We start from the raw sequence: 1,463 nt of genomic DNA on the forward strand, positions 1-1,463 counted from the left end.
AAACAAACATCCAAAAAGTGTTATTTACACCATGGCCATATTTACAACAACCTAAGATATAACACAGATTGCATTCCCCGGCAACGGCACCAAATGTGATGTAGACAAGATTTTACCGTCGATTCGGAATTTCTCAAAATAGGGATCACTTCGTTGCAAGTATAGCCAAATCAACAACTAACTCTCATAATCAAATGTTAAATTCAATTCAAATTAACCGAGAGTAATGAAACCTCGGGTCATTTTCCCTAGGAATGTAATTGAAGTGTTATAAGCTTTCGGTTGTGGGGAAAATGAGGGTTTTGTAATCAAAGAACAAAAGATTAAATGATCTTAAGAAATAAAAGAACTAATGAATGATCAAAATTAGAAATAATACAAGTAAAAGGGAAACAAGATCAAAACTTATAAATGCAAAAAAAGAGCCTTGACTTAGGAATGAGAATCCAAGGAATCCCATCATTGCCATAATCACAACTATGGTAATTATCATGAGTTAATCTCGCTTAGCTAACCCTAAATATTGATGAGTAAGTCAAACAAGCATAATTGACCTTAATCCATAAGTCCCAACCAACTTACCAAACTAATTGATAAAAAGCTAGCTTTAATGGAAACAAGAGTCAACTAACTCCTCAAGAATTACCACTAAATGTCGAACATTATGACTCTAGTATCCTAAGAACTCAAACCACGAGCCAAGGTATGAAAATCTACTCAAAATTACCAAGTGACATTTTCACAAACACTTGGTGGGCACAAAACCAATACATGAGAATTTGCAAAGAAAAGTTAGAAAACTATAACCAACAATCAACAAAACCAACATAAACAACCAATCAAACACAAAGAAAGCATGAAACAGTAAAATCATCAATCAAAACTTCAAGAAACTCAAAATTGCAAATTTGAACAAAGTAACTTGAACCAAAAGGAAATGAAAGTAAAAGTGCTTTAATTAAAGAGAAAATTGAGAGTACTTACAATTAAAGAAGCAAAATCAAAAATCAAAGCTTGCTATAAAATTCTACAAAGGAAATTTATAAATCCTAATAAAAACTATAAGAGAGAAATGCTACACTACTCCTACTCCTACTCCTAATTTTTTTCTAAAAACTATCTAAGTGAGTTCTCTTGATATGTGTTGAATTGCCCTTTATATAGCACTCCAAAACAGCATTCCAGCTTTCCAAAATGGGGCAAGAGGCCTTAGAAATTGCGAAGCACATGTTTCATTAATGAAATCACATGCAGGAACCTGTGCATACGTGGTACACAAAATCATGATACACAACTTCGTGCAGCTGACCAACAAGTGCACTAGGTCGTCCAAGTAATACCTTACGTGAGTAAGGGTCGATCCCACGGAGATTGTCGGCTTGAAACAAGCTATGGTCATCTTGTAAATTGATGAGCAGATAATTTGTACCTTTTTTGGCATTGTTTTTAGTATGTTTTTAGTA

The sequence above is a fragment of the Arachis stenosperma genome, chromosome 4, assembly GCF_014773155.1.
Source record: "Arachis stenosperma cultivar V10309 chromosome 4, arast.V10309.gnm1.PFL2, whole genome shotgun sequence".
Lineage (NCBI taxonomy): Eukaryota > Viridiplantae > Streptophyta > Magnoliopsida > Fabales > Fabaceae > Arachis > Arachis stenosperma.